At 51.9% G+C, this 10,987-nt stretch overlaps 1 protein-coding gene across 2 annotated transcripts in view; it reads right to left on the reverse strand.

Annotated features, from left to right (window-relative positions):
* The window catches only part of KIAA0040, a 28,883-nt gene extending 18,335 nt beyond the window's left edge, over positions 1–10,548 (reverse strand). Inside the window, exon 1 of one of the 2 annotated variants that reach the window (XM_081122287.1) lies at positions 10,196–10,548. The gene's annotated coding sequence lies outside the window, so the exon portion shown is untranslated. The remainder of the gene's footprint in view (positions 1–10,195) is intronic. The other variant, XM_081122288.1, reaches the window with a different exon arrangement.
* Positions 10,549–10,987: the final 439 nt, after the last annotated feature.

The raw sequence follows: 10,987 nt of genomic DNA on the forward strand, positions 1-10,987 counted from the left end.
AGATGCCACACTCTCTCCTGGTCTCTCTTGTCCGTCAAAGTATGCCTTGGCCAGAGCTGAGGACTGTGCAGGGTTAAGCCCCCATCCCTGAGCTCAGTAATCACAAGTATTACAATAAAAAAAAATCCTTTTATTAATAGCATACTTTCTCTCTTAGGCAAAATCTGATTATGAACTGAAATGAAATATCACCAAACCAATCAGAAAGAAACTGCTATTTATCTCCTGCTCCCTTGGGATGGGGGGAGGGAGAGAACACTCTGGAGTAATCGCTTTCCAGTCTTCAAGCTGACACAGAACAGGCTGGCGCTGTTTATTTGAGTGGCAAAGTTCTGTCAGAGACTCTGGACTTGTAACTCTTCTTAATTTTTTAAAGGCTTCTGCCAACACTTTGTTGGGTCCACCGTCATGTGAGCAGGGGAGGGGATTTTTGCCCAGCTTCACAGATGGACACACTAAAGAGCAGAAGTGTGCTCAGTATTTGTTTACAAACAGCAGAGCTGGCTGGTGCCCTGAGGGCAGGTGGGACTCTAGTCTCCTGGTTCCCCAGTGGGATGCTCTTACTACACTAATTCCTAAAAGGCAACAGGAAAATTAGCAAACGGGCTACCAGTCAGCTCTGCAGATCCCAGGCCTCCCATTTCTCAGGATCCCTGGGATCTGTGGTCTTCTCTAGTTTGGGGCCCCACACAAGCTTCTTTATCTGGTACCCCTAATACTCCCATCCCAACTACCACCCCGACCCCTCGCCTCTTTCTTTCATATAAGTCTCAGCTAATATACTCTTCCCTTTGGGAAACCTGCCATGACGTCATTGAGGTGAGAGCCCCCACCCTGTGCCCCTCACTGTCCCATGACAACAGCCCCCAACCTGCTTTAGGATCCTTGTTTATTTAATCGTCTTACAGGATCTATTCCCATCACGACATCCCCACCATCTGAGACATGTTCTGCTCTTGGAAAATATTTGCTGAATTAATGAATGAACGTTTTTATAGAGGAGGAGACTGAGGCTCACTGAACTGAAATAGCCAACGTCTCACAGCTAGTTAAGATCATGTGTCAATTCTTCCCCCAAATACCACACGGGTTTCTGGGTGCACACCCAGCACTGTGGTCAGATGGACACCACCAAGGGAAAACCACCCACCCACTGGAATTTCAGTATCTGGAGAACTCACTGCCTGGGCTCAGGTGCCAGAGGGGCTTGGGCGTCCCAGAGTACAGGTGCACCCTGCGGCCTCTCTCAGGGATGGGCTACTTTGGACTCTCTGGTGAGGTTGTCAGTGCCAAGGACAGGGGGGATGGAAGCGAGACCTGACGTCCCAAGATCACTGGCCTCAAATGGGAAGGGGCCTCTGGCTCACGGGGTGCCCTGCAGAACATTTATAGGTAGGACACCAGTTGAAAGTGAGGCTACCTTGAGTTGTTGGAAAGCCCCTGACTGGCTGTGCTCCTGACATTTCTGCACCGGGGAGCTGATTTCACTTGGTAATTTCTGCTTGCAGAGCTGACTGCCTAGAGCACTCGGCATCTCGCTGCCTCAGTTACTGCAAAAGGCTCTCCCCGTGGTTCTCCCTGAGGGAGGAACACTCTGCTGGCATTTTCCTTTCCTGAGCCTGGGTTGTTGACACAATAGAGGCCGAAGGGGCCAAGAACTGCCACGTCCACTGTCCGCAGTCCAGCTGCAGACAGTTCAGGGTGCAGGTGCTGAGCGCCCACTGTGTGCATGAGGACTGAGGACCTTCCCTCTTGTCTGAGGCTTTCCAGGTCCCGCCGCGCCTGCCCACTCCCTGGGCCGGGACTCCTAAGTGAACTAAATATACAGACTGTGAACTCAAGGAATTTGGTTTTTTGGGGGGGGCAGCGGATGGGTGAGCACAGGAAAAGGCGGGGAAAGCACGGCTAGTGAAGCATCCCAAGGGACATGCAAACAGATGGCTATGGGAGCAGCGAGGAGGCAGCTGTCAACTGCAATAGGGAATCTGGGCGGGCTTCAGGGAGGGTGTGAGCTGAGCCGGCCCTGCAGGGAGGACAAGTGATTCAGTGCAGGGGGAGGGGGATGACAGGGTTCCAGGTTGCTCAAGAGAGCAGAGCTGGCTCCCACAATGAGCCCAATCAAGGGCTCCCAGGCTCCAGCCAGATCGGAGGTTTCCAAACTCCCAATTGTTACCACAGCGACACTCAAACAGCTCGCTCCAGCCAGCAGCTCTAACCCAAGGAACTCCTCGAGCAGCCGGGAACTTTCTCTCCTCAGCTCCTTACCGGGGCCCAGGGGCAGAGCTGGGGGCCACTAATGATGTGCTGGGCTTGAGGTCCTTATGGGCGGGATGTTTTATAAGTTTGGCCATGAAAGCAATTATGTAAGAAAACCTGAGTGGATACGGAGTAGTTAGCCTCTCCTTACCCTGCCTGGAAACACATTTTATCTCTTCGTATGTTCTTAAATTTGGTGATAATCCTGATTTTAAATCTGGGGTCACAAGGCCAACCAAAACTGGTTCCAGTTGGCTTTGGTTCAAAGGGACCTCTCTCTCTCTCTTTCTCTCCCCCTCTCCCTCCCCTCCCCTCCCCATGTAGCAATGTTGCTAATATTTAGCACAGGTCGCTAGAAACCAAATGAGACATTTTCCCAAGAGGGGCAAACCTCTATCGCAGGTGGCAAATTGGAAGCCCACAAGGTTGATGTGACCAGTGAAGGGTTTTATTTCCTCCACAGCTTTCCAGTTTCACAGCAGATCCTCCCTATATTCCCACCCCACTGGTGTTACCCGTTTAGGTGGGCCAGCTGGCCCTCCATTCCCTAGCTGTCTGAGCATTTCCTTTTCCTGATGCCCGGGCCACATCTGTTTTGAGAGTCTATGAGTTGAAACCGAGGTCCCAGGAATTGGAGTCACGTGCCAGTGTGACAGGGGCTGGAAGCTGCATCTGCAGAAGCACATATATTTATGAACCCGTGTTTAATGAGCAGCTACTATGTACCACATACTGTGCACTGGGAACACAAGGAAGCAGTGGCACCAAAGGGCCACTGGGGGAGAGTCAGATCTTACCAAAGGCCACAAAGGTTTATAAATAAAATAATATTGGAGCAAGGGAAAAGCACTTAGCTCTTGGTAGAGACCTCAGTTTCCTCATCTGTAAAATAGGGACAAGAGTTGAGCTGTCATGAGGGTTAAATGAGAGGAAGACGGTGAAGTGGTTACTGCAGTGCCCGGCACATACATACAATTCTCCATAAATGTTGCTGTTGTTACCTGTTGCTTCCTACTCAGTCAATATTTTCCTGTCAAGCATCCAAATAACTCTATCTCTAGGACAACAAGAGGCAATCTCTCTCACTAATGTGTAAGATTAAAGACAACAAATAAGGGACCAGGCATAGAAAAGTATGCCACTTAATATGCATATTATCTTCAAGAAAGGAAAGTGAATTTTTAAGTATGTTGATAAGAAAGGTAGAAGGGAAAATAGTCTGGTGGTTCCTCAAAAAGTTAAACTAAGAATTACCATATGACCCAGCAATTCCACTCTTAGGTATGTGCCCAAAGCAACTGAAAATAGGTATTCAAACAAATCCTTGAACACACATATTCACAAGAGCCAAGAGGTGGAAACAGCCAAGATATGTATCCACAGATGAGCAGATAAACAAATTGTGCTATATACAGGCAATGGAATATTACTCAGTCATGAAAAAGCACGAAGCACCAATAGGTGCAAGACCATGGATGAACCTTGAAAATATGCTAAATGAAAGAAACCAGACACAAAAGATCATACATTCTATGGGTCCACTATATGGCACAACAGAACAGATAAATCCATAGAGACACATGCGATTGGTGGTTGCCAGGGGCTTGGAAGAGGGACCAATAGGTGGTAACTGCTTAGTGGGAACCAGGATTTATTTTGGGGAGATATAAGTGTTTGGAACTAGATCACAACATCGTGAATGTAAGAATCGCCGCTGAATTATTCATTTTAAAATGGTTAATTTTACGGAATGTGAGTTCCACCTGGATAAAAAAAAAAATGTGGAAGGAGATAATGCAAAATTTCTTGAAAGCTAATAGATAGTAAATGAAAAAGAATGGTCCAGTTTCCATTATTAATTTTTTAAGAAATACAAAATGTCATAGTTTATTTTTTTAGTGTGAATTTATTCATTTATTCCAAAAGCAAAGGTTGAATGACCACACATCTCAGTGGTTTAAATGTTCCTATTGAAGGAATATTTTTAAGGCACTAAACACTTATTCCTGGAAAATGTCAGTGAGGAAGGAGCATCGGACTTTCATCCCATGTGGCACATGCTCCAGGACAGTGTTCCTTCCCGTCCCAGACAGGGTGGGGCACGCAGGGCGTCTGTCTGGACGTGAGAGATTCTTTCCGTGGCTGCTGGGGAAGTCTCTGCCGTCCATCCACTGAACATACGGCAGCAGTCAGCTCTGTCCTCAGAGGGGTCAACAATGTCCTCTCAAAACTGCGAAAAGCACAGTGGCTGGACCTCGGCAAGCATCCTGGGCCCAACTTGCCTTTTTCCTGAACCAGGAAAAAGCCAGACACAAGGCATCTGGGCCAGCTATCCGTGGGCAGGACCTGAGTTCTGGTTTTGAATCCAGGGGAGCTCCGAGCAGGCCGTGTCTTGGTGCTGGGGTGTGCAAAATTGCTCCCCGTTCCCCGTGGAGGTTTCTTGATGGGGTGGCATGGGTCACCCGTCTACTTAGCCTGGAGGTTTCCACCCAGGCTACTGCTACTCAGCAGGCTGTGGGCCCTGGGCAGGGGGACCGTTTCAGGTCAGGTGGGGAAGGCAGAGTGCAGAGTGCCAGAAGGGAGGCTGGAAGCCATCAGTCATTTACAAGAAAAGGGCTTGATGGATGGGGCAGGTCTGCAGGGCTGGCCTCAAGGGCCGTGTGCTCACTCCTCTCAGCTTCACCCCTTGTCCCGAGCATAAGGTTGAATAAACAACTGTGATGGGCTCAGAAAGCAACCAGGTGGGTGGGGGACCGTAATAGTTGTCATTTCTGTGTGCTTCAAATTCTTAGCACCACTATTCAAAAGATGCCTACGGAGAGCCCAGCCTGCACATTAAAATTCCTGGGGGCCAAGATACTGGGTGGAATTTGTTTACTCCTGGTCCCTATCCTTGGGAAGGTCGCTATGACCCCAGCATTAGTTCCTGGGTGAGTTCAGGCCACTGTGCATGAGTGGCTGTCTGGAGTCTCGGGGTTACAACCAGGACATCGACTTCAAAGGGGCTTTGGAAGGCTGGCACTCTGTCCCCTGGGGGAGCCCAGGTCAGAAGGGCACAGACTCAGGAGCTCATTCAGGTTGGGGTGGGAAGGGCAGGCTCCTGACTTATCCTGCAGTACCCTCTTTTTTAAGGTGGCCACGGCCAGGTGTCATTTAGGTGAAGATGTGACAGGTCTACTGCGTGCCAGTCTGTTCCCATAATGCTACAGCTGATGGACTTCTCAGTTTCCTCCTCTGTCCCTGCCCCAACCCCAGCCCGACACCCACCTCCAAAGCTGCCCACCCAGTTTTTGTCTCAGGACCGAGCGGGGACTTAAAGCACTGTCACACGCGGCTCTCCCGTCAGGATTACAGTTTTCCCTCTTTTCTGCCCATTTTCTTTTATGGCGCTCCTGGAGAGAGAAAAGAAATTGCCGATGGGCCATCCTTAGGCCTGTCTGGCTTGAGATCAGGGTTGAATCTGTAGAGAATAGAAGTCGATCGAGGAACCTCCCAGCAGGAAGCAGTTGCAGGCGGTCAAAAGCAGGGCAAGTCCGCAGTGGCTTGTGAGCACAGCCTTCAGTTTCGACCAAGAAATAGAGCCATGGCGAGGTTTTCTTTTCATTTCTCAGCAGCAAGCTCCACAGAGCAGCTTGCTTACAACTGTGGGAGCGAGTTTCTTCCCAGAGGCTGGGATTGGGTTTGGACACTGCCACAGCCCCTTGGGAGCCGCCCTGAGGAAGGAATCCTGTGTTTTCGTGAAGTTCATTCTGAAACTCAGCCACCCATGTCCATCTTCCACCAAAGGTCTGCTCACGTCCCCGGCCCGGTGGAGCCCGGATGAGGTGCTCAGCCGAGGGGGTGCTCTGTGGCCCTGGCCACTGTCCTTCCAAGAATGTGCTCTAGATTTTCCTCTTGCTGCTCGGAGAGGGAAAAGGCCCGTCTGCCCGTCTCTCTCCCTTACTACTGTGTCTGTGACAAGTCTCTGAGCTCCGATTTGCCTGGAGCCTTTCTCACCGAATGGTCAGGCCTGTGTCAGTGCGTGAGGTTTAATGCTGACCTGTCCACCGGTCTCAATACAGTCTTCAGACACGCTTCATGAAGCACCTAATGCTGTTCCCCTTATCCAGGGGTCTTTGGGAATCCTCTAAGATCTGCTCCCAGTTTTCCCTGGAGCCACTTGGGGGAAGATTTGGCTTCCAGGGCAGTCCTCTTGTTTTACCTGCCAGCATTCCAGTGTCTGTGTGTGTCTCTGTGTGAGGCACAGAAGGTCCACTCAGAAACCTCAGAGTGTCCCCTGTTCCTGAACGGAGAGACCGAGCTCGAATTTGGGGCTCTCCCTTAGCCAGCTGTTGACCTGGGCACACACTCTGCCTCCCTGAACCTTCATTCGCTCATCTCTGAGGCGAGGGGGTGGGGTGGCTCCTCACTCAAGTATTTTTCCACTTGAAGTCTCTGAGTGTACGGTTACTTCCTTTTTTTTTTTGCATCAGCAGTCAGCCCTATCAGAAGTCTGTTGACTTGAAAGTTTTGATGTTGGCATAACTTTCAAGCGTCACTGGGTTGGAATATGTCAGGCTTCCCTGCTTGGGACACAGGGAAAATCACAGAGACACCCAGGGCATGAACTGACGCTCAGACTTAGGGCCACTGCTGGCTTAACCGGCACCCTAGTGAGGATCAGAAAAAAAGCAGCCCCTCTGGGTGGACTCGGCTGCACATGGGTGGTCCATGGCTGAGCAGCACAAGGGCTCCTGGGGGCCGCTTTCAGCCCCATGAGCCCCCAGGAGCCCTTGTGCAGGGCGCAGCCTGCATAAGCGTTGGTGAAGCATTCACTTCTTTGGGCTCTGACTACTGTAGGCAAGGAGTGGAAAGATAAGTGGCCAGAATAAATGTGTGACACTGATATGACAGGAGATGTAATTACTGCCTAAAAGTATTTCATACAGTTAAAAAGCTGCACATCTGGGCCCAAGATGCTGCCTCAATCCTATACCTACGAAGCCCATTTGATAGCTTCAAGAGGCAAGATGAGTCATATTAAACCCTTACATTTTTATAAAACCTTACAATTTATGTAGCACAGTAAATGCACTTTATCATTCATTTGGATTCCGATTTTAACCATTGCCCTGGTGAGTAATGATGATCCCCGTTTTAAATATAAGGAAAATGAAGCTGAGAGATTCAAAGACTTGTTCGAGGGCAGCTAATCAGTGGTCAAGGCAAGAACTAAACCCATGTCTGTCTAGTTCCAAGTTCAAGGTTTTTTTCTTCCACACCAGGTCACATAAGATCTTGACCTGGACAGGGGCAGCCAGACCTAAAGAACTACCCTATAGGGGTTTAGAATTAGTCTGAGAATATCATCCTCTTGTAATGATGGCAGGACCCTCCCACACAGGTTCAGTAACTAGAGTTGGAGAGGTCCTGGCAGATCTTACAGTTGGACTAGAGGATTCATTTCTCACACAGGGACGTGAATCCTGGGGATTGGCTCGTTTGGTTAAATACACCTGTATACCTGTGTGCCATTAACCCAGGATTCTCTCCAACATCTCGGGTATCACCCTGCAAGGCATCCAGGGAAAGCTCTGGGAGTCTAGAGAGAGTCACTTGGAAGTTAGCCTATGACATGAAAAGAATGTCTGTAGGCCAACAGTGACAAATCCATCACTCTCAGCCTCAACATGGGCTCACCGAGGCTTCTTTACCCGCCTTCAACACTGCTTTTATGCACAACATCTGGGATAGTTGAATCGGAGCAGCCACCTTCTCTCCCTGAGCTCCAGACCTGAGTACTCACTGCCAACCATTTATCTCCACCTGGACCTCTCCTGAGAATATCCAACTTCAATGTGTCTAGAGTGTTAACTGCCTTCTCCCCACACAATCCACTTCCTAAAGCCCACTTCTGTAGCTCATATGGCTTCCACCACAGGTATCACAATACACCCCCCAGCCCCGCTCAACACCTTACAAGCTCCCTCTTTTCCATTCATTCCTCCGTCACCACATTCAATTGGGCACCAGGTACTCTGACTCCCCTTCCTAAAAACACCACTAAAATCCATTCTCTTTCCTCAGTTTCCCCCGCCATTATCTTAGCTGAAGTTCTCCTTATCTCTGTATCCCATCTCCCCAAGCCAGCTTCCAACTCACATCATTAGTGTTCTCTCCAAATACAAATCTGACCATATCCTTTCCCTGCATAAAAACCCAAAATGACTTCCCACTGCTACAGGAGAGAGCTCACCATTCTTAGTACAGGAATATAATGAATTCCCATTACTTGCATTTCTCCCAACCTGCCCTTGAACTTTGCATATACTCCTTCCTCTGCCTGGACACCCTTCCCTGGGACCTCCCAGTCATTCTCAACACCCTGCCCTTCCATCACTTCTGCAGTGTAGACTTCCCAGATAATTCCTAGGGGGAGCTTATCGCACCCTCCTTGGGACTGTTTCAATGCCCCAGGGCCACTGCCTTTATGATGTGGATTATTCTGAACTGTAGTTTGTTTCGGTAGCTGTCTTATTTATCGGATTGTGGGTCCTCAAAAGCAGAAACTGTCTCGTTACCTTGGGACTCCAAGGTCTTGCCATGCTGCCCGGCACACAGAAGGTGCAGTCAGTCCACGTTGAATGAATGAGCGGGTGGGATGGATATGCCCCCCTCTTTGACGAAAGCAGTTTCCTAGCTTGTTGAGTGTTCGTTTTTCTCCTGTGTTTAGGCTTCAGGGAAAAGGGCAGAAGCCCTCCTCTTTTTATTCCGCAGGCTAAACAGTGACCACATGTGGAGGCTGAAGAGACATTTGTTTGGCAATGCATTTCTTTCCTGAAGTTATATCTGGGCTGAAGATGGGGAGCCAGAGTTTCAGAGGAAATGAAGGACTTGATCAGATTTTCCAGCCTAGCGCTGGGCAAGGGGGAGGAGTCACCAACCTCCCAGGAAGACCCTTGCTGAACCCAAGGAGCAAGACGCAGCAATGCCACGTTTAAGTCTTATAACTTAAGACTCTCCTATTATCCAATGAAGGGTCCTTAAAATTGGCTTCAGGTTCCCATGAACCTTGGTGGAGTCAAGGGAACGGCAGCTCTGGCAGGAAGGTGCTTCTGAGATGCTCAAGTGGACTTTCCCTCCCCTCCCTCGTCCAGCAGACCTGGGAGCAGTCCCGGGAGGTGGCCGGCACAGCGAAGTCTGGGCCACGCTGGTCTGCTTTGGTTTCCCTTTCGGTTAGTGGGGCTGGGGTTCCCCACTAGCTAACCTCTGCTGTTTATCTAACGCTATTATTACATAATGCATTCCTGAGCAGCTCTTCAAAATACTAGGGAAACAGGTCTTACTGTGTCTTCCGTTGTGCCTTCATGGGTGGGGTGGGGTGGGATGGGGTGGGGGGTGGGTGGCGGGCGGGCAGTGGGACCTTATGGAGAGTCAGAGAAGCGAGGCCGCGATCTGCGTCCCAGCAAAAGCCCGGCGCCCCAGGGAAGAGGCAGCCGGCTCCCATTCCACCCCGCACTCCAGGCCGTGTTTTCCTTTGGGCCACTTTTTTTTTTTTTTTAGCCGGTGAAAATTTGGCTTCACCTGGAATAATTCAGAAACATCTAAACCTAACTTTTTGGAAGGTCTCGGGCCTTAACTTTTTCAGCGGCAAACAGAGTGTCCCCCTGCCCCTTTCGAGCCGCTGCCACGCAGCCGCTGCCCGCGGCGGCCGGAGAACTCCTGCCCAACCGCCGGAGCCCACGTGGGCTCAGCCGGCGCAGCTGCGGGGCGGCCGACCCCGGCCCGCCACGGAGGGAACGGGAGAGCCGACGCTGTCAGGGCGCAGGAGGCGACCTGACACAGTCCTTAAATGTGCCCGGGCGCTGCTCTCATCGGCTGGGAAGTCCCTTTCCAAACAGATGGCAGCTGAAAAAGTATTCACACGCGCGGACAACCACCACAAAGTCTCGGGACTTACCTTTCAGTCCCCCGAAGGGCTTCCTGTTGGCGCGGTCGCCCACGGATCCCCGGTGCTGCCCGGTCGGGGGGTCGGTGGGGCGGGGTGGGGGCAGGTCCGGCTCCTTCCCGAGCCCCGCCGGTCCGCGGGCCCAGGTGGAGCGGGTCCGCGCCCCGCGCCTACCTGCTCCGGGAAAGGCGCGCTCTGTCTTCCCCGCCCGCCGGCCGGCCAACGCCTTGCATTTTTGAGGTTTCGCTGCAACTCCCTCCTGCCCTGATGTCACAGCCGTAACTTCCTGAATCAGCGCTCGCTCCCCTGCTCCCTGGGCCGGGCCGCCCGTCCCACCCGGGCCCACCAGCCGCCACGGTGCCCTTGGACGTGGGCGCACACGCCCGGCCGCGCCCTCGGGCCTTCCCGCCAGTGCCCCCTCCCGCGCGCCCCACCCCGCCCCCCGTTGCGCCTGTGCCCCCTCCGTCCCGGACCCGCCTCCTGCAGGACGCGCGGCTCCGCGCAGGGCGCCGTCCCGGGCCCTTTCGCAGCCCGCGGGGAAGTTCCCGGCAAGTGAGACCTCAGTCAGGGAACAGCAGCCCGGTGCTGCCTAAAAGAGCACCCTTCGTGGAAAGGGCGTGGGAAGATGTGGGGTGAAGGCCCCGATGCCTCATCTGGACAGACAGAAATGACCGGCTCCCCTTGTCAGCTGCGGCGCGCTCGGGGGTGCAAGCAGCCCGCCTGGGGAAGTCTGAGCCACTCCCTGCAGGCATTAAGGGGCACTGCTCCGGCTGGAGCTGTCAGAGCGAGGTGCGGGGACGCTGC

Source organism: Miniopterus schreibersii, assembly GCF_964146895.1.
Source record: "Miniopterus schreibersii genome assembly, chromosome: 19".
NCBI classification, from domain to species: domain Eukaryota; kingdom Metazoa; phylum Chordata; class Mammalia; order Chiroptera; family Miniopteridae; genus Miniopterus; species Miniopterus schreibersii.